Source organism: Chinchilla lanigera, unplaced genomic scaffold (genome assembly GCF_000276665.1).
Source record: "Chinchilla lanigera isolate Chin_1 unplaced genomic scaffold, ChiLan1.0 scaffold00032, whole genome shotgun sequence".
NCBI classification, from domain to species: Eukaryota; Metazoa; Chordata; class Mammalia; order Rodentia; family Chinchillidae; genus Chinchilla; species Chinchilla lanigera.
This window is the reverse complement of record NW_004955433.1, coordinates 211,421-233,836: the sequence shown is the minus strand read 5'-3', so window position 1 is coordinate 233,836 and position 22,416 is coordinate 211,421. Positions and strand designations below refer to the sequence as shown.

General features: G+C 41.1%; 1 protein-coding gene across 21 annotated transcripts in view; it reads right to left on the bottom strand.

Annotated features, from left to right (window-relative positions):
- The window catches only part of LOC102006600 (ATP-binding cassette sub-family G member 2-like), a 150,829-nt gene that overhangs the window by 42,602 nt on the left and 85,811 nt on the right, over positions 1-22,416 (bottom strand). Inside the window, exon 1 of one of the 21 annotated variants that reach the window (XM_013516162.1) lies at positions 4,043-4,315. The exons of 19 other annotated variants lie outside the window; for them this stretch is intronic. The gene's annotated coding sequence lies outside the window, so the exon portion shown is untranslated. Of the gene's footprint in view, positions 1-4,042; positions 4,316-22,416 lie in introns of those variants that run through there. One more of the 21 variants, XM_013516161.1, reaches the window with a different exon arrangement.

Below are 22,416 nucleotides of genomic sequence, written 5' to 3'. Positions count from 1 at the left end.
AGTTATCAAACTCTGACATTAAAGCAGATGCTTAATATGTTCAAGAAAACAAGTAAAAAGATTGATGATCACCTATGAACCAGTATCTATTTAACAACAACAACAAAAAAAATCAGTTAAGAATTCAGTAGTTTATCATCAGATTAAACACAGGTTAAAAAAAAGAACTAGTGACTCAAATGAACCTGCACACACAAAACATTCCAGATAAAGATTTTGAGTGATGAAAATTATCACCTTTAAAAAACTAGAAACTCCAGATTGAAATGAAAGAGAATTGTATAAAGGAGCCTAAGAAATAGAATACATGATTTAAAATAGTCTGGCACATTTGTAGCTGGCGATCTTGAAAAAGAGAAAAAATGATATAAAATCAATATTAGCCAAGCATTTTTCCAAATTTGTATATTATCAAATGCAGCCAGGCATGGTGGTGCACACCGGTAATCCCAGCATTCAGGAGGCTGAAGCAGGAGGACTGTTGTGAGTTTGAGGGCTATAAAGTGAGTTCAGCCAGGGCTATAAAGTGAGTTCAGCCAGGGCTATAAAGTGAGTTCAAGGCCAGTCTGAATTGCACAGCAAACTCCTATCTCAAAAAGATAAAAAAATAAATTTTTTTTAAAAATTTAAAAATCAAAGGCATATCATAATCTGTCACAAAAGTAATCACTGAATAGTTGTTTCTATACCTAAAATCTTAGCATACAAGACTCTATCCATTTTGGAAACTGGAAAAGTAGAGAATAATTCAAAGATTGGCACCTAGATGTTAAAGATAAATAGCTGAGTTGAGTTTAAATCTATAAACACAATTAACAGTAATATTTAGCCAAATTTCTATTCTCTTGAAGTGGCAAAGGAGAAAACACTAATCTTTACTTTTAAAACTTTCAAGTCATCTCCCCCGGTCTTCAGAAATCAAATACACTGATTCCAACACTAGCCATCACCTCTCCTGCTACCCCCATGTGAGGTTAAGCCACTGAGAACACTGAGAACCTCCACAGACCTATTAAGAGAATCAAGTAACATGTTGCTTTACTTAACTCAAGATGGAAAAGAGAGTTTTGTGAGCTTTTCCACTAATAAAAAGAAATATCTGGAATGAAAGCACACAAAAAAGATCACATATGCTTATACAAGACAGTGAACTAAGACTTGAAGTATAGTCACGGTGTTAGAAGTGTGTGGACAGACAGTGTGGTTGGGTTAAGTTTGGGATCCACATTTCTCAGTAGTACTTTCTTGTTAGAGTTCTGATAATGCCAGCCCTCTGTAATTTATGAGTCAGAAGCCAAGTGACTAGGCAAATCTAACCAGGGTGCCCCATCTAACTGAAGTGCGTTATGCTGGGGAAAAAAGGAAGAAAGAAAGAAAACAATTTCTACACCAACATGGAGCAATCCATTTCCCTAAAATGAAACAAAAAAAATAGAGTAAGGATTAAAATCTGAAGAAACACAACACTTCAGCACCAGAATAATCTGAAAGCACAGTCTAGCTAATACATTAACTGTGTGTAGGTGACACAAAATGTGGCAACTGCCTTAAGTACACAGTAATCTTTTCTTATGTAGCAATTTTGCGGTACTGTGTGTTCCCTCCTTGGACTAGCAGCAGTTTATACATAAAGAGAAATAAACACTCAGACTGTATCTGCATCTTCCTGTGACCGCCTCTCCCTTGTTCTTGTTTTTTGGCTTCCAGAATACCTACCGCTAACCCTAACTGACTTGTTCTTGCTGTCCAGGCCCTATACCTGCCACAGAGACCTGCAGTCCTTGGACAGAAGCCACCACAAGACTTCACAGCCCACCTGCACCAGCCTGCTCATGTTTTCTGGGCTGATTACAGACCTGACCAACTTCAAGTGTCTCCACATAAGATCACCGGGCTGCTTTGCTCCTTCACAGGTGTCCCTTTCCTCGGAAACACATTCGTGTTGCTTTTTTTGTAGTAAGGCTATATTTTCACTTTTTAAAAAAGTTTTTAAAAGTTCACTATTGTCCTGGTATGTTGATTATAAAGAAAATCTGCATTAAAATACCAATTTCCTTTACTTTTAACTATATTCTTAATTGCACACTCCTCTTTAACCAGAGTGCAAAACAATTTCCATACAATGAAAACTGCACACAGGTAAGAAAAAGACGGAAGTTGATTTTTAAGTCCTTAGCCAGAGAGCTGCCTGTCATAGACCACCACCTGCTGGTAGACAAGAGGGCAGCTTCAGGCCAAGAGTTTAGGGTCTTCTCTTATCTTTTTTACCACAGAACATTTTGTAAATGGAGAGGTGCCCTTTTCCTCAGGTTACAGTGCTGCTGCTTAAGCATACATCTCCTTTAAACTGTTTATTGAAGTTAGTGCCGAGAGATTACAATTCTAAAAATCAGTGCCATCAAGTCACTGTCAGGTGACTGCTCAAACTTGTAAGTGGAAATGAAAGCAAAATGTGAATTTTAATTTCCAAAAAATTGTCCCTTGCATTTAAAATGTCTTAGTGATCAACGGTTTTTATGCTGTTTCATTTGGCAGATCCACCCTAAAACATCAGTGCTGACTCCAAATTCCAAGGCTGATTGGAAAGGTTTTGGAGTCAGCCCAGAGTGCTCCAGGACCCCGCACTGCTTCAGCAGTGACCTGGGGTCATGACACGAGTTTGGACAGAGGGGAGGGTCCCATCGTAGGAGCTGTGCAAGCCTGATGAGAAGCCCTTTTCTTCCAGGTCTGGCTTGCAGCACCACAGGAAGAACTAGGCAGCAAGAACATCCATTCTGGAGCAACCGGAATGCACCCATCAGCCTGATGTGGCTACTTGTCCCTGGTATAAATCAACACTGCAGATGCCAGGTGAATTCTATTCTTTGCTTAGATTTGAGGGTGGGGGCAGGTGAGTGAGCAAACTGGTACGACTTGGATCTAAGTATGGCTAAATGATGGTCCCTCGATTTTTAACTAAAAGTAGACTTCTGTTTTATAGTTTCTAGATTATGCGTATGTCTTACCCTAAGTAAATTTCATAGTGTGTACTGGACAACACATGCACCGTTTCATGCCTATTAAACTTTCACAACATAGAACACATCTGGGACAGGATATTGGAGATCTGGCCCCACACACAAACATACCTGCAAAACACCTGTGATGTACCCACAGGATAATTCCCTCAAAAGTAAATGGCAGGAAAAGCCCCTCTGAAAATCCCTTACTGTCCCTGAACTGTGTGATTGATCACTTCCTCTAAATTATGGCCTCCAGAGGAATTTTATTAATCAAAGAGGGCCCTGTCCATTCCAGTGTGATCTCTCATGGCATTTATACCCTCCACATAGTATTTTATTTATACTTATGCTAACTTTAAATGCTATATGGATGCTTAATGATAATAAATGGAGAGATGGATTATGCGTATGGTTTAAAACAATTTATATAAGAGTGTATTTCAATTTTTGTGTGTGTGGTGCTAGGGATCGAACTTAGGACCTTATGCATGGAAGGTAAGAATTCTATCACCCAGCCACATCCCCAACTCAAGAACGCTCTTCTAAGAGAACTAAATAATTGCCTGGGCCTGGATAAAAATGTCCAAAAACCATGTGCTACTATGAATCCGTATGTTTTACTCAAAGTGTAAGGAGCGCTTACTTTTGTACTGCTACGTGAGAAAACAAAACGAAGCAACCTTACCTACATAGTTTTTAAATGACAGACTTTACTGCCTCATTTTGATGTTATATTTTTCTGTACTGTTTGAACTTTTGCATATATATTGCATTCTTTTAAATATATTGCAACAAACTGGTTAATTTTAAAAGATAATTACTAAAACTCCACTATTCACAGAACAATTACAGAAAGGGGCTGAATAACGCCAGCCACTGGACAATTTTATATTCCGGATAACAAAAAGAAAAGATTTGTCCATCCCGTGAACACAGTAACGTCTGGAACCTCCCGCGCCCCACCGCGCGGTGCCGACGCGCCCCGACCCGGAACCGCCGCGCGCCGGGCTCGAGAAGCCGCTGGCTCCGGCCCTGCTCACCCTGTCGGGCAGAGCGCGCAGCGCGCCGCCCCGCGGAACGTACCGCGCCGCGTCTGCTGCCCTTTGCTCCCCGGACTCGGGCTCCCCGCGGCGGCCCCCGTCCTGCGGCAGCCTGAGCCCCCCGCTCCTTCCCGCTGCCTTCTTCTCGCTCCTCCCGCCTCAGTGTGGGAGCCCGCGCTCCTTCCCTCCGGCGGGTGGCTCGGGGGGCCCGGGACACAGCGCAGCGGAACCGGTCCTGGCGACGCCGCGCGGATGGCTGGGGACAGGGGTGGGGCCGAAGCGGGGGCGTGGCCTCGGCCCCAGGGGCGGAGCGGTGAGGGGCGGGGTCTCGGCCCCATGGGGCGGGGGCCGCGCCAGTCGGGCGAAGGCCGTGCGGGCTCCGCTTGGCCAGGCGCGGCGGGGCTCGGGTGACCCACGCTGCGGAGCTGGTGGCGGCCCCGCCCAGTCGGGCCCGGGCTCAGCTGTGTGAGTCGGCGCCCGGCGCGCAAGGGCAGTACACCGCCCACAGCCGGAGCCGGGCGCGACCGTCAGGGGCGCTGCGGTAAAAGCCCCAAGCTCCCCGTTTTGTAGATACGGAAAGGAAGCGGGAGCAGACGCGGGACTAACGTCTGCCACAGGCCGAGTTCCCCCACGACCCGCGGACGCTGACCGGGCTCTCCATGCACGAGGAGGTTTCGGACGGGGCGCCTGCACTGCCTGGGCGCGGGGCGGAGGCTGCGGCGGCCGTGGGTTCCGGGGACGGAGACGCGCTCGCGAGCCTGACGACGCGAAGCCCCGGCGGGAGTCGCAGTGCTTAGGTCCCAGGTGACACTGAAACAAGTGCTTGAGTCCTTCTAGGGTAAATTGCAGTCATTTGTTGGCAGATGAACAGATCTTGAGATCATAACACCGGGTAAAGTAAATCAGACACAGATTAAATAGCGCGTGATTTCTCTTACACTGTATGAAAAACTCAAAATATAACGAGCAAAATAAAAGATGGTGGGAAACTGATTTTGTGGAGAAGGAAAAGAGATCTCAGAATGGAGGTAAGTTGATAAAGGTATGATGATATATGCATCAATTCCCCAAGATGAATGTAATCACTGTGCATCCTAGAAACACACGAAAACTTGTTTTTCTTCTAAATGTAGTAGAGCTCTCAGTTTAAGGCTGGGGTTAGGGCTTCTATGAACTTGTGTGGGCTACAGGGATCGGCAGGTCTTTCAGCGCTAGACCCTGTGAGGATCCGTAGAACCTGTTCAGTGCTTCTTGAGTGTCATTAAGAGTATTCATAGCGTCTGTGAGCTTGGAGGGGAAGGCAATTACATCTTCAAACACCGTTTCTCCCATAGCCAACAACCCATAAGGTGTCAGCAGGATCTGTGACTGTCATGGTTAAAATCCAAGATATTTTTGTATCATATTACAACATTTTCAGATGTCTCAAGATATTCTTTACTCATGCACTACCTTGAGTTGTGGTGTTAGACATATTGCCGGATCAGGTATTTAATGTGTTAATAAAAAGTATGCATTACCATATGTAATTTGTTTAAAAACTAGTTTGATCACTGTATTTCAACTAATTGGTTTCTTTTTTAATCTTACGTATTTTGTGTTTAAAAACACTATTCTTAGAAAGAGTCCACAAGAGTCACCAGATGACACAAAAAATAACCCCAGAAATTCTTGTCTTTTCAGTCTTTTTTAATTTTTGAAATTAAAAAATTATTGTATAAATAAAGAAAGTGGATCTTTCAAGGAACATCATTTTCTTCCTCCATTATTCTTTTTCCAGGAAAATGGGTTCATTTGACCAATTTAAGAGGGAGAAGGGTTTCTGTTTATTCCCAGGGTGGAATGTTTCTGCTTAGTTTGTTCTGAGCCCTTGAAGTCTGTTTCAGTTCTTCACTGATGGTCTGGTTCCTAGGCCCCCCCCTTTTTTTTGGTAGGGGAATCAAACTCATGACCTCACACTTGCCAGGCAGGCACTGTGCCACTGAGCTACATCCCCAGCCAAGCTTCCTAGACTTTATTAGTACCCTTAGAGCAGGTTACATATTCTTGGGATAAAGTTTGACGTATAGGGTAGTTGCATTTTTTTCTATAGCTAATGATTAAGAAAATGAAAAGAAAATTATGTCTTCTTTGCTTTTCACTTAGTCCCAGTTACCTGTCTCCAGGGCTGCTAATGTCTAACTTTGTAACGTTTTCACCCTAAAAGGTTGAGACCTTGTGTTGGTTTGAGGCTTACTTTGCAAGGGGAACAATATAATATAGGACACATAGTTTGTAAAATTATATATAATAGTCACCCAAAGAATGATATAGCAGAGTGTGCAGGAAATCTGTTCACACACTATAGATCAAGAATCCACTGAGGGCCTGGATCCTGTGATAATGTCCTGCATCAGTCCAGTTTAAGACCTAGAGCTCTAAACAATGCCTCCCAAACCAAAAAAAAAAAAAAAAAGGGCTGGGGATTTAGCTCAGCGGCAAAAGCGCCTGCCTGGCAAGCGCAAGGTCGTGAGTTCGGTTCCCGGTACCGGAGAAAAACCAAAAAAAATAAAAAATAAAAAATAACAATGCCTCCCGTGAGTCCACCTGGAGGTTCAGAGCCCATAACAATATCTTATGCAGCGCTGTTTCACAGATCTGCTGTGAAGGCCCAAAGGTCAGTGGTGGAATCTAGGAAGTCTGTGCCAGCAGAATGAAGGATCTGTGCTGGCAGGCTGAGGAATCTGCACTGCAGCCAGGAAGCGACGGTCAGAACAACCAGAGCTCCCCCGAAAAGTACCACAGCCACCCTCAGCAACAGTGAGTTCCTGAGCTCCTCCAGTGATCAAGATGGCTGAGTCTCCAACAGGGAAGCCAACACAGCAAGCCTCTCCACGAAACTGGCAGTGCACCATCTTCCCCTCCAGAGCCAGGAAGCAATGCTCAAAGTGAGGACCAGAGCTCCCCCAAAGTGAAGCAAAGCCATTCTTAGTGCCAATGAGGTCCTGAGCTCCTCAGAGGATGAAAACAGCCAAGTTCATCAGGAAAGCCAGCACGACGAGCTCCTCCAAAACAACCAACAGCTTCCACCAGCTCCAGCAAACTTTCTCCACTCCCAACAGCCATAACTTTTCCTTCTCCAGTTCTGCTTCTTATGCTGCTGGCAACAATCCCCAGGTGGACCTCCCACACCCAGCACCATGCTTACTCAGTTCATCTGGGGGTTATAAGTTGATCACCAGTTATCAACTCACTACAGACCTTAAAATCATTTAGAGCATTGGGTGCTCTGTTTTCCCGTTTACTTTGTGCTCAGAGGAGGCGCAGAGGGGAGGGAGTTAGTGTCCCCGCTCTTGCTGACTTTCAGGCCTGGAGGATGGGTCACAGAGTCCTGTATAACTAGACAGATCAGGAGGATGCAGTACCATTTGGAAAGAGAGAAGCGTATCAAAAGGAAACGATAAAGTTTAGGGGACAATTTCTTATACATGGTCCAGATGCAGTATTATAAGAACAAAAATTTTGATGGTTATGAACATTGTCCACCAAGCTGATTCAGACAGCCACTCCCATATCATTTCCCCAGGGCTAGAATTGTGATGCAACATAGCCTGGACTTGCTGTAAGTCTTGCAAAGTGGAAGAGATATTGGCATAGTTGCAGGTATGCACAGCATTCAACTTTGATAACTGAACATGTCCCTCCTTGTGCTACAGTTAAAATGTTGAGTGCCATCTGATTTTGCAGTAACACTTTTCTCATAAGTTAGACTTCAGTATTTAACAAAGAGATTCCTTGGGCAATGTCATTAAGGGCTTTCTGAATTTATTGAGTAGAGATTCTGTATGCCACATGCCATGCTCTAGTTCCATGGAGGGACTATAAGTAGAGGCAAGATGATCATACCAGTGGACTACACTATGGAACACAGGAAGGTTGGTAGGGCAACCATGTTGGGAGCTGCTGAAGCTGGAAATTGATCACATGTGTATCTGCTCTGAGAACAAAGCACTCTCAAGGCAAGCCATGTGGACAAGCTGCTTCAGTCCAGTGAACACCAAGCTTCGAGACAATCCAAGCAATGGGTTGCTAGGCTGAAAGAGTATCACAGAGCACTAACCGCCAAATATATAAATAAATGCACTACTGTGGTTGAGCAGTTCCTTTTTTCCATCCAGACAGAGGGCTCCACCTGACCTCAGCTTTCTGTCTCTTATCTTTCTTTCTCTATGCTTTCACTGCTCTTCTTCTCCCTCCTGCCCCCAGAAACTTCAAGAGCCATGTGGGCCATGGCATAACCAAGAGTTTAATCCATCAGCCTTGCGTTGAAGGATGACCCAAGGTGCACTGCAATCTAGCAAGGAGGCAGCTAGGGCCATAGATTAGTCCAGCAAAGCCACTGGGTGCTATTTAGTGCAGCCCAATGTATTCTAGGCCTTGGAAATTAATCAGTAGTAAACCAATTCTCCGCTTGTAAGAGACAATATGCTGACATTTCTTGGAGGGAGTCCAGCCCAAGTATTTGATAGTATTGGATCAGGCATACTTGGAATGATTACATTGTTCCCAGCAAAGATGAGCCATCTGACAAAGGCATCCCATAATGGAAGTAAGCCATACATAGTCATCCCATATTTGAAAATATCTGTCCTGGTAGTGATGATTATTGTCTCACTACAGGAAAGATTGGGCTTTTAAAAGAAGAGATCTAGCATATCTGCAAAGAATGATATCAGTTTCATCATTTAAAAGATTTTTCTCATGTCCCATATTATCCAAGTTAGAATTTATGGGCCACTGGGATACATCTGAGTGAGAACATACATAATACAAAGACTATACATAATAGTCTTATGTACATATACATAATATATACATAAAATCTTAGACTCATATACATAATATCATAGACATTTCTTGTTTCTCATATATACAATATTATTATTTGTTCTAGTCATTACCCTGAGGTGGTGAGACCCACCACGACAACCCTGATGTGCTATAGGTGAGGAAGGCCCACATACCCAGCATGTATTATATTCCACATCCTGAGCATATTGCTGAGCCCAAATGAGAAAGCAATTAGATTCCTTAGTGTGGCATGTTAGGAACTAAAAGCCCATTTTAAGCAGGAGATTGAAACACAGTTAGACAAAGGTAATGTCGACTGGACTACACATAATCAGATTTGTAGTTAGAGAACTTAGTATAAGCACCAGCAGGTGAGCCTGCATTCCCTAGAAGCAAAGATGTGCAGAAGGGTAATTACAATAAAGATTTCAATTAAGAGAAGAATAACCAAGGTGCATGCAGCCCTCTGCAGGAAGGTAGTGTAGATGGGGATGGTGTAGCTTTTATTTAATGAAGTATACTTGAACAGGTATTTCAAATTTTCCAATCACTGGCTTTCTCAGGAGAATGGGGTCCCTTCAGGGTTTCTCCTTTCCAAGATTGACTCAGGAATGATTGATACAGCTGGAAATTCTGGGAACCTTGATTTCTGTTAGAGAAGAGGGAAGTGCTGAGAAAGGGCCTTTCCAAAAAGCAGTTTATTGTTGACCTCGTGGATCTCCCTGCATGTTTTAATGAGAACTAATGTTCCAGGTGAATAGAGACCTGTGAGGCCTTGGAAGGTCTCTGACAATACCATAATCCCTATTCTCATATTGCCTGTAGGAAAATACTTACTGTTACATGCACATTGGCCTAAGGATTGAGCCTCTACATCTAGTAGGAGGTCAGTATATAAGAAAGGTCAGCTGTGTAATGCTTCAATTAGGCTGAGGTCCAAGGTGACATTAGGGCCTACATGTGTTTTCAATGGTACTATTGTTAGAATTATATTCCACGAAAGGTGAGTTTTGCAACATACATAATCTTTTCATGTAAAGTTTTAATGTTTACTTAGCCTATTCTACCTTGCTGAGTACTGAGGGCTCCAAGAACAATGGAGATAATATGTAATTCCCAGAAATTTAGATACCAGTTGTGTACTTGAGAATTGAAGGGCAGACCAGTATCATTTTGAGGGGATTTAGGAAGTTCAAGTCTCAGAACAATCTCCTAGAGAAATGCTTTAGACTCTTCTGTAGCCTTTTTACACTTATTTAGGAAAGTTTCTATCCATCCTGTAAATACAGTGGTACCTCAGTTCACAAATGCTTTTGTTTGCAAACAATTTGGTTTGCAAACAGAAGCATTTAGCAAAATTTTGTTTGCAAATTGCATCAGGTGACAAACATGACCACAGCCATCTTTCCCACACAAACACAATGTGGCCATCTTTTCCAAAATAGTAGAACAAATTAAGTTCATGAACCAAGGTACCACTTTATACCAACAAAAGCTAGAAAATATTTAAACCCTTGGCAAGGAGGCAACTGGCTAAAATTGGTTTGCCACTTATTACACAGGAGCTGCCACAAGTAAACCAGATTGCATCTGAGTTATCAGGGGACTGAACTTGTAGATCTGGTTGGTTGGACACAAGTAAGATTAACAGTACCAAAACAATTATGGAGTATCTCAGGATTATTTTCTTCTTTGTCAAATGGGTTGAGCTCAGCACTAGGAAGCAAAGTAGCAGAACTGAATATAGAATGTCCATGGAAAGACACTAGTATTATCAAATAATAAAACTTGATAGTGTCTGCTAGAAATGAGATCCTTTAACAAGGAAGTCACATGATAAGGAATGTAAACAGACAGGGGAGATCTTATACTGATCTTAAGAGATTTCTCTACTTAAAGAATAGAAGTGGCCATTTCTCTCATACATTCTGGCCAACCCTGGGTTACTGTGTCTAGCTGCTTTGATACACAACATATAGGTATTTCCATGGGCCCTTGGGACTAGGTAATGACCCCTAGAGCCGCACTTGGTGCTCAGCTATGGCAGTCCCAAAATAGGGTCCTTGAGGAAAGAGTCCCTTAGTTTATAATGTCTTTGTTCTTATTCCCAGGAAAGAAGAATTTGATTATTATTTCCTTTTATGGACTCATATAGGGTTTTAGACAATAGGCCATACCAAGGATCCATAAGTGACCTTAGCCAGCGAAGCCTAAGAAAGCATAAAATTGCTTCCTATTGCTTGATGGTCTGTACATACTCTGTTAAAAGAGCTCAATGACCTGAAGTTAAGGCATACCATAAGGAGTGATTCATACCAGCTCATCAGTCCATTCAAAGGCAAAAAGAGTCTGGGGCTCAGTTGTGGGGAGACTCTGACCAAAGGAATGCTTGAAGTGAATGCCAAAGAGGAAGGGACTTTCTGGACAACAGTTTAGGACTCCTGGAATGCATGAGTTAAATTTAGAGAGATATGTAAGGCAACAGGGTGCAGAATTAAAAGCAGTTATTTTCAGAAGTGTTTGCTTTGGCCTGTGAATTACCACAGCCTCCAATAACATTGCCTAGACTAGATGGGCGTATGTCATCTAACAAACTATTCTGCTTTCTCCCTGTCCCTTGGCCAACACTCCTGCAGAAATGTTTGCTACTTCCTTTTTCTCATATCCTTGAATTATAAATAGCCATGGAAGTGTCAGACAGTCTTTTCCTGAGGCTCTGATGAGCAGTTGAACAAAGTCTTGTTTCTGAGTAATGTTTCATCCTTTGCACCACCAAAGTCAAACACAGTGACACTCAGAGGTTACTGGGGTGCAAAAGGAACATCCTTAAGGTCCAGGAGTGCAAACCATTGGGTATTTGAAGGAATTTGGTCCAGCAGATAGTAGTTATTACAGACTACTGGATGTATAAATATAACTTCTTCATTTATACCACAGAGATTTTATACTAAATGGAAATAACGATTCAGCTGCTTAGAAGCTAAAATTGGGGTGTTATAAGGTGACTGATAAGACATTGTTATGGTTTATGTCCCCCCAAAACCTCATGCAGTCATGGGGTGGAGTGTTTCAGAAGTGGCTGAATCTAGAGTTGGTGATTGATTCGTGGTCCAATGCTGGGATTAAGGGTGTGAGTGCTACACTCATCCTAGGGCAGGTAGACTGAATACAACATAAGGGATGGGAAGAGGTTTGTCTTCTCTCTCTCTTTTGTTTGCTTTTATTATCTTCCACTGCCATGAACTGTTGCCCCTCTGCCATGTGCCACTCAGCCTTGGAGCCAGCTGATTATAGACTGAAACCTCTGCAAACTCTGAGTTAAATAAACCTTTCCTCCCTTAACTTTGGGTGCCAGGTATTTTGTCTCAGCAATGACAAAAGTAACTAAAACAGGCACTAAAAGCCATAATGAAGGAAATTATTTAGTAAAGTTTCAGGCCAAAGAAAATAGTGTTTGTGATGTGAAATGGTATCAAGATTTTTTAGCTTCACCACTGTCAGGGTGGTGTCAGTAAAAGCCCATGAGTAGCCCATGCCTGAGTTGAAAAGAAAGATGAATGAAGACAGAGTCATTATCAGCACTGTGGGGACAGGTAACCTGGGTCGCTAGGTGAGACAAAGATAATTTGAGCACCCATCTTTTTAAATAATTCTTTAATTGCTTTCCTAGGCTTAACTGGCTGAAAAAAGCACTTGAACAGTCAGCCATTAGCAAGAAGGTGATAAGGAAAATATTATTTCATAAACAGCATAGAGGAAGAAAGCAGAGATAACATAGAGGAACAACACAGAGGAAGTAAAGTGTTTGTTCACTGAAGCCCATTAATGCCCATGACCCAGCAAAAACTGGAAACGAACCACTCAGAAGAGGAGGTAGGAACAGAATGAGGGCTCCACAGTGGAGGAGGAAGCTTATGATCATATCTGCAAGAGCCAATGATACCTGAGACTTCATCTCACTGAGGATGATGATCAAGCTAGGAGCCAACTAGAGCCCTAGTCCTCCTCATTCCATGGATATCTGGGGCTCTGGACTAGGAATCCTTTGATCTTTAGAACAGTAAGGTCTTCAGTGTCCCACTTTGCCACATTTAGGGCAAGGTGACCTAGAGGAATGCCTGATGTTAGAGAAGTCTCTCTTCCAGTGGCCCATCTGCCAGACCTGACACTTATCAACTAGCTTAGTTTCATTGGGAATGGAGCCAATGAGCAACATTCAATAACCCCATTATGCAGCAAAATGCTCCACATGCTTTTTACCTCTCATTCTTGTTCATTCTAAGCTTCCTTTTTCCATCTTTCTTCTTCTACTCTATCCTGATTATTTAAAAAAGAACATATGTAGCAAGTTTAGTAAGTCATGAATGGGAGTTTGGGGTCCCAAAGACATCTTTTGCAACTTCCTCCTATATCTGGAACTGATTAGATGAGAAATTTGTCTTTGGAGAGGATTTAGCCATTCATGACATAAGGATCTGTTCATGATCTGGTCTTAGAAGTAAAGATCTGTCATAGTATGACCATAAACTTTCTCCTCCACAGTGGGGCTCTTATTCTGTTCCTACCTCTTATTCTGAGTATGATATTACTCCATAGATAGAAGGAACAAGAAGATCTTGACTTTCTGCTTAGTGTATTGGTAATCTGTTTCACAGCATTAAAGATGTCTCAGGAAGCCATATCTTAAAATTGTGAGGGATAAGTGGTACACGATTCTCAGTTGTTTGTGTCTATTATGTTTTAGTTACTTTTCTCATTGTTGAGATAAAACACCTGACACCCAAAGTTAAAGGAAGAAAGGCTTATTTGGCTCACAGTTAGTACATATTTCAATCCATAACTGGCTGGCTCCAAGGCCGAGTGACAATTCAGAGAGAAATGGCAAAGGAGGGAAGGCAGAAAGCAACAAGCAGCAAATCCAATCAATCTTAGCAGCTTATTTCTGCCCCTTTTATATTCTATCTAAGCTACTGGGATTAGGGTGGTGCCAAACCAATCGGTGCTTTGATTTAGTAATCACACACCCTAAGCCCAGCATCACACACTAGATCCAACTACCTCTTAAAAAGCCCCATCTCTGACTGCAAGAGGCTTTGGGGGAACATCTATACACAAGCCATAACATTCCATCCTTGGCCCCCAAAAGACTCATGCACATCCTTTTATGCAAAAGGTATTTAATTCATCTCCAAGGATTGCCAAAGCCTTAACAGTTTCACCATTGCTGAAAAGTCCAAGTCCAAAGTCTCCTCTGAGATTTAAGGCAAACTCTTAGCTGTGAGCCTCTGTATGAATGAAAAGAAGTTAAAGACTTCTAGCACTCAATGGCATAAGATAGACATTTCCATTCCAAAAGTTACATACAAGGGGATACCCAGAGCTGGGAACAAAGAAAGACCAAAATTAAGCAAGGTAAACATTAAATCCTGCAGTTCTACTTCCAGCATCCCCAGAAATCTGTGGCAAGTTATGAACTCAAAAGTGTTAGATGGATCTACCCCTAGGGCACTTTTGGTAGTTGTAGATCCCATGGCTTTTTTCTGGGGCTGGCTTTGCTTCCTCCTTGCAGTTTTCAGGAGATGACCCACGTTCCTGGCATCTCCAAATTTCTGGGCTCTCCATTGTACCTTTGGCTTCACACTCACAGCTTCATACACTGCTCTCTCATGGGCACACTGTCTGGACTCCCAGGCCTTCTTATGAAATCTGGGTGGAAGCCTTCCTGACCCCACAACTCTTCCATTCTGCATCTGCCTAAAACCAGCATTATGTGGATGATGCCAGGGTCTGCCACCAGCTGGAGTCATAGCCAGACTTCTTTCTCTCTGGGCTTTAGAGATCCAGAACCTAGATTCATGAGCTCTCTGAACCCAATTCCAGGGAATTAATTCCCAAGATCACCACCATTCTGGGGTTCTCTTTTTGAAGCAATCTTTCATGTTTGCAAATTTGAGGTTGCAAAGGCCAGAGTCCTGCTGTTTTGTGTGGTGTCCTCAGATCATTGTCTGAAAAAAACTATGCAAATCATGTTTGGCTTAGATACTGCAAAACAAAAGATTTTTGAGCTCTAACAGGTCTGAATTCACCCAGTATCTCCTGAAAAGAGCACACATATATCAGTGAGGCTATAGCATTCATTGAGGACCTTGAGTAAGGTGGAGTAGGTCTTTTCCCATCTGAGTTTGGAGCACTACAGTTGTCCTGGTCAGGAAGTGATTCAGGAGATGGGAAATTGTTAAAACTAGGGGATGCCATTTTTGTGCATGAGTGTCATCACACCTGAATCTAATTTGGATGGAGAACATAAGTCAGAATTATCTCATAAAGCAAAGAAAGCTTTCACATAGGATACCTCCAACCATTTCTTTGCTTTTTTGCAAAAGAGATCTAACTGGAGTATAGTCATAGGATGCATTTGAGAGGCAAGTCAATGGGACACCTCTGTGACAAACAGAACGCACAGCTCAGAAAAGGCAGCACTCTCCTCAGAAGAGGAAATAAACTGAGAGGAGGTGCAAAGAAACATCCCTCTTTGCCCAAATGTGGTCTAGAGATTGAGCCATCATCTTGCCTGACTCCTGGATCTAGGTATTTGACTGGTCTCAACTGGCCTCTGTGTTCTTTTTGTGACTAATGGTTGACTTTAGGATGCTTCTCATCAGATAGTGAACAGTAGTACAATGAAGTACTGTAGAGAAGGAGGTGTGACATTCACTTTCCAATGAAGACTGATGTTTACCATCTGTTATGGATTATATCTAAATGTACTCCAAGAGACTTATATACTCATAAAGGAGTCTTTTGGGAGAGAATTGAACCATGGGGGTGCTATAGCTAAATGTGATGTTAGGAGGTGGGACCTACTTGGAAGGGGCTAACCACTGGGGACATGAAACAGCAGGATGTATCTCCCTCCCCAGTTCCTCCCTGCATTCTTGGCTTCCTGGCTAAAATGACATAAGCAGCTTTCCTTTGCAACAGGCCCTTCCCACACATCACTTCTGTTCTGGAGCCAGCTAAATATGAGCTGAAGTATGTTATCACAGTAATAAGGAAAGTGACTAAGACATGATTTAATGTATACCAAAAGATTATAACTATTTTAGAATCCATTGGCATGAACAAGGCTTAATCAGTGCCCTATATAGAAAAATGCACTTCAGGCCTCTTGCCATAGTTATCACAGCTGTTAACAGTGTGCCATCTTCTGACTGAAAGTGGTGTTACTTCTAATAGTGGTGGAATAATAGCAGTAATTTGGAAGAGTAACCAGTACATGATGCCACATAAAGCTGGTGGAAAACAAGCTTCACAAACACAGTAGACTGTTCAGAGGCACAATATCTTGCATATATTGGAACAATTCCAAATGTATGGGATGCTGTAGCACAGTATAAACAGAGGGGAAAAGCCTCATGATCTAACTGCAGAGATAGAAGCCATGAGAAGGTCTGGTATTCCTGTGTAGTGAATCAGTAATTTGAATTGCAGCATCACAGATGTCTCCAGGAAGCCATATGAACACCGTGAAGAACAAGTGACACATGCCTCTCAGTAATTTGTGTCTATTACAAAATATTTCAGACAAGATCCTTAGTCATTCATCTAGTGTATTGGTAGAGTTTATTGCAAAATGATAATATTTTCAAAGGAATAAAGAAAATGTACCTTCAAGTGCCAAGATGGTAGTTGCAATGAATTAGGTCTCAGGTTACATTTATAGATTAAATGGTCTTTAAAAGAATATCATTTCCTTCTCATAGTCATTATTTTATAGAAACATCAACTATTTTGATCACCTTCAGAAGGAAGAATGTTTCTGTTTATTCCCCAGGTAGAACAATTCCACCTTGTTTGTTCTGAGTCTTTGAACATTTTTCCAACCCAACTGATGACCTAGACTTTGAACCAGCCTTGGATCTTATCAGGAGGCTCAGGGGATATTACATTCTCTTGTGCTGAAGTTTGAAAAGATAGGCCTATTGGATTTTATCTATAGCTAATGATTAATAAAGTGAAGGAAAAATTTTAAAAGTTACATCATCTTTGCTTGTGCAAAAAATATTGTCTAGGACATTTATAATTAACCTGGAGAATCAGATAATACAGTAGTGGGTATAACATTTGTCCCTGCATTATAGACTGAAAGGTTAAGTGTTCAGAGTTCACCGAACTATATATGAATACCCAATGAGGTCTTTTGCTGAAATAAAATCTGATCAAAATGTGTGTAGAAAAAAGTACAGAAAGTCTAAGTAGACAGCTTGATCTGTATTTACAATGTGAACATACCTGTATATCTGCTACCCAGATTTTTTAAGAAAGCATTCACAGTATCCCAGAGGGTTTCTCCAGGAGCTCTTACCTAGTCATGATCCCTTATAAAGATTACCATTACATTGAATTCATACAATAATTTTTGTCTGTTCTTAATTTTCACCATCTTAGTCATTATTGTCTGTACTGGGGATCCAATCCAGGGCCTTGTCTGTGGGCAAGCTCTGCTGCTGAGCAATGGCTCTAGCCTGTCAGGTTTTTAATAACTTTATTTCTTAAACTCTCTTGTTGATTCTTCAGTTTCTTTTTCGAAGTCATTGAGCATCTACCCGGTGTCACTGTGTATCTATTCATTGCCAGTTTCTATTGGCTACTTTCAGCCTCTTAGGCATTTAGTGCTGTCATAGTCGGCATCTAGAAACTTCTGTCTTTGGCTTTTGTAACTGTCTCTCTTCCTTTGTTTTTCCTTGCCCAATTCATTTTTTAGGCTTTTTTTCTTTCTTTTGGAATCATGTTGGGACAGTGTATTCTCTGTAATTGGGTTTTGGCTTTCTCTTCAGGAGATATTTTCCACATGAATCTTTGAAGTTCCTCTCACTAGTTCCAGATCTCTCTTATGAGCTAGACATTTGTGCCAACTCCTACCAGATGTATGGACGAGAGCCCTCCCAGGTATCCCATCTCCAATAGCCCTAACCCTGTCTCATCGTCCTTTACACCCAAACATGCTTTTGTCACATTCTCTATCTGGATGGACATCCCCTTCACCAGCAACACCTCACACAAAACCTCACCCAGGTTGATTTCACTTACCTGTTTTATGGTGGTAGCATTCTGCCTTCCCAGTGCCTATTAAATATACCTTTTTGATACAGCACTCTGGTCTCTGCCTAAACCCTCATCATTTCTCCTGAATTATTTATTTTTTCATCCTGTGACTGTATTGTAATTTCATTAATTGCAAATTTAAATCCTACCCTTCAGTTTCATGATTGATATGCAAAGATATCATTGAGGAAGAGGGATCCCTAAATGGAAGACCTGACTGAAGCTTCAAATAAGAGTGGAAGCAATTTAGATGAAGATAAGGACTGCATGAACTAAATATTTTGAAATGGAAAAACACAAAACATTCCAGAAACTGAATGAAGCCACTTATTAGAGAATGCCATCAAGTGAAGATGAAATGGAGGTCAGGGATTTAAAGTATGTGAGTGAATATATTACTTTAAAATTTAAGAATGTGACTTACTGCTGTACAGACACAGATTGGATCACAACCATTCCACTCACCCTAAATCTGAACTTTTAGAATTCTCAGGTGTTGCTTCCCTCTTTCTGACCAGATTAAGTCAGGTATTGCTTCCCTTTGAGATTCTTTAATTGCCTTATCTTCAAGAATAACTTTAAGTTCAGTTATAGTGATATGCAACCATAATCCCAGCACTCTGAAATGCTGAAACAGGAGAAACTCAAGTTTGAGCCAACTTAGTAATTTAGCAAATTACTGGGCAACTTAGTAATTTAGCAAAACCCTGTCTTTAAAGTAAAAGAGAGAAGAAAAAAGAAAATATTTAAAAACATTAGGGGACAGACTAGCATTTCACTATGTGGTCTTTGCCTACTTCATATCTTCTACTCTCTATAAACATCTAGAACATCAACCTAAAGTTAATTAGGACTCTCAAGAAGAACATCATATGTAATGTTCCCTTCCTGTCAATCTGGTTCCTGTTGTTAAGGAAAAAAATATTCAACAATACTTATTAAAGTGCAGCAAGCTAAACTTTATTCTAAGATCACATTAATAGATACATGAACTGTGGTAACAAGGTCCTGAAGTGAGGGAGAGTTTGAGCTCCACTCTGACTGCAGCATGAGCACAAAGGAACTTATAGTCAAGGAGCAGGGTGGGGTCAGTGGATGGAAAACAATTAACAGAAAATATCAGGGGTAATGGGGATTCTGCCTAAACCCACTTGATAAGATTCGTGCTGAAGATAGGCCAGAGAAATTAGACACTATCTGGGGATGGTGGAGGATAAGAAGTGGAATCAGATATCAAAGGTGGTCAGATATTGAGTGTTGTGCTTTAGAACTAGTATATCTCCTGAAAGCCTCATACAGTCAGAGTGGGGGGATTTAGGAATGTGATTGGAACACGAGAGTCTTACCTTGAATTGATCTACCTAAAGATTTTATACCCCAATGTGCTGTTGGGGGTGGGGCTTCTTGGAAGAGGTTCTGGGGCTGTGTCTTTGGAAGGTGCATCTCCCATCTGGGCTGCTCTCTTCTCTTTCTGATTCCTGGCTGCCATACTGTGAGCAGCTTTTTTCTGCTGTGCTCTTCCACGATGCCACCTGTGCCTTGGAGTCAGCTAACTATGGACTGAGCCCCCTGAAAACTGTGAGCCAAAGAAACATCTCTGTCTTTAAATTCTGAGTATGGATATTTTGTCCCAGCTACAGGAAAGTGACTAATACACCACCAAACACTGAGGATTATTGTTGAAATAATTTAGTAGATTCTTTGCTAAAGCTAGATTGCTAGAAGAAAGTTCTAATGACTGACTAGTTCAGTTAAGTGAAGAATTTTGGCATGCCTCATTGTCAAGATCAGCACTAAGAGCCAGGTCTATGGAGAGACTTTGCTAGTGCCAAGCTGAAGGAGCCCTGCAGACTGTACTAATGGTCTGGGTTCACCTCTGTCACAGATGGTCACACTGGATTGCAACACTGTTTCCTGCATCTGTCACCCTTAGGGAGACAGGAAGGATGTACTCATGCACACTGCAATGCTGGCACATGAAGCTTCTCACTTTCTGTTGGGAGGATTGCCAATTCCCTCTTGTTCACTAGTAATTCTCATTCATGGATACACAGGACTTTTGCTGCCAGTTGATGACAACCAAATCAGCTCAGGCCTAATACTTCCTTTATTTACATATGGCACGTTCAGTTCATAGAGACTTATCAAATATATTCTTTATTCTATTTTTTTAAAGAGAAAAATACAAAAATAACAATAAAACAGTTTCAAACCAGGCTAGTAGAAGAGTAACAATAATTAATACATTGCATATTATTATACTCATAATAGTTTTTCAGAATACAAGAAATAGGCATGAAATATTGTCCAAACAATATTAACACAAACATTTCTTTTCAATGAACTATACTAGCTGTATAATTATTTTTAACTATCAGTAATGAGGACTGAACCTAGGTCCTTGGGCATTGTAGAAAGGTGCTCTGCCACTGATCCATGTCCACAGCTCTTTAGATTTATTTCTTTTGAGACAAAGTTTTCCTACTTTGTTCAGGATGGCCTTGAACTAGGATCCTTCTGCATCAGACTCCCAAGTAGCTGGGTTTACAGGTATGCCTGGCTCTACATGCCCTTATTTAATTTTCAACACATCCCTTATAATAACACAGTGCAGTACAGAGTTAGTAAAAGTTAGATTTCCTGTGCAAAGTGGTGACAACACTTTGTGACATATGGCTTGGAATCCCAGATTAATGTATTTTATTTCTACTATTTTTACATTTCCTGTGGTCAAATTGCCTTCCATGTGCCAGTAAAGCTTTACTTTAAAAATAGATAATGAAACAGAAAGAGAACAAATAAGTAGCCTAATGATGCATCTTAAACTTTTAGAAAAAGAAGAACAAGCCAGGCCCAAAGCCCAAAGAAGGGAGGAGATTATAAAGATTAGGGCAGAAATTAATGCAATTGAGACAAAGAAAATCCTCCAAAAAATAAATGAGTCAAAGAGTTGGTTCTTTGAAAGAATAAATAAAATTGATAAAGCCCTAGCCAACCTTATCAAGAAAAGGAAGGAAAGAACTCAGATTTATAAAATAAGGAATGAAAAGGATGAAATTTCCACAGATTCCAAAGAAATTCAGAAGATCCTTAATACCTGCTTTGAAAATCTGTACTCGCATAGGATAGAAAACTCAGAAGAAACGGACAGATTCCTAGATATGTATGAATTACCAAGGTTGAGTCAAGAAGATATCAAATTCCTGAACAGCCCAATATCAATTAATGAGATTAAAAAAGTAATTAAAAATGTACTGACAAAGAAAAGCCCAGACCCTGATGGATTCACAGCAGAATTTTACAAGAAATTAAGAGAAGATTTAATACCAAACCTCCTCAAACTATTCAATGAAATTGAAAAGGAAGGAATTCTCCCTACCTCAATTCTGAAGGCAAGCTTCATACTGGTACCAAAATCAGAGAAAGACCCAACCAAGAAAGAGAACTACAGACCAATCTCCCTAATGAATATAGATGCAAAGATACTCAATAAAATACTAGCAAATAGAATGCAGCAAATTATCAAGAAAATCATACATCATGACCAAGTCAGATTCATTCCAGGAATGCAGGGTTGGTTCCATATTTGCAAATCTATAAATGTTATACGCCGTATCAATGGAGCCAAAGACAAAAACCACATGATCACCTCACTAGATGCAGAAAAAGCCTTTGACAAGGTCCAACATGCATTCATGATAAAAACTCTACAGAAAATAGAAATAGATGGTCTTTACCTTAACCTGATCAAAACCATCTATGACAATCCAACAGCCAACATCATTCTCAATGGACAAAAACTGAAAGCTTTTATTTTAAAATTGGGAACAAGACAAGGATGTCATCTGTCACCACTCCTGTTCAATATAGTTTTGGAACCACTAGGCAGAGCAATTAGACAAGAGAGAGAAATAAAAGTAATAAGGATAAGAAAGGAAGAAGTAAAACTATCGCTATTTGCAGGTGACATGATACTTTACATGAAAGACCCCAAAAACTCCACAAGAAGACTCCTTGAATTAATCAACAAATTCAGCATGTAGCTGGATACAAAGTCAACACCCAAAAATCAATACCATTCCTATGCACAAACAACAAACAGACAGAGAGAAATTAAGGAAACCATACTGTTCATAATAACATCCAAGAAATTGAAATACTTAGGGATCAATCTAACAAAAGAAGCAAAAGATCTATTCAATGAAAACTACAGTACTCTGAAAAAAGAGATCGAAGATTTCAGTAAATAGGAAAATATTCCTTGCTCATGGATAGGAAGAACCAACATTGTGAAAATGGCCATATCCCAAAACTTCAATACAATTCCCATTAAACTACCATTAGCATACCTCACAGATCGAGAGAAAACATGCCTTAAATTCCTCTGGAACCAGAAAAGACCCAGAATAGCAAAAGCAATCCTGAGCTACAAGGACAAG